This window comes from Penaeus monodon, chromosome 20 (genome assembly GCF_015228065.2).
Source record: "Penaeus monodon isolate SGIC_2016 chromosome 20, NSTDA_Pmon_1, whole genome shotgun sequence".
In the NCBI taxonomy this organism is placed as follows: domain Eukaryota; kingdom Metazoa; phylum Arthropoda; class Malacostraca; order Decapoda; family Penaeidae; genus Penaeus; species Penaeus monodon.
The window spans coordinates 32392202-32392545 of NC_051405.1; positions in this window are offsets into that span (position 1 = coordinate 32392202).

A 344-nucleotide genomic window follows, 5' to 3' on the forward strand; every position below is an offset into this window, starting at 1 on the left:
TACTGTAAAGTTCACTCTGGAATTATTTATCTCGTGCCACCATACGTCTTCTTATAATTTACTACTCGAGATGAGTAGATTTAAGGACTAGTCTCTCTATCATGGTAAACATTTTCGTATCAGATACTCTGGTAATGTTTCATGAAATAACCTATGTTCCTTAATGTGCAGTTACCTAGAGAAAAAAAGGAACATGTAATAACAGTTTTTCATTTGTTACAAGGCGGAGAAACATTTTCCAAGACGACAAATGGTGAATTGGAGGACGATAAAATGATTAATTTCTATCTGTATTTTTATTCCAGACGTACAGTACAACACTCCACGTGTATCTCATCACACAG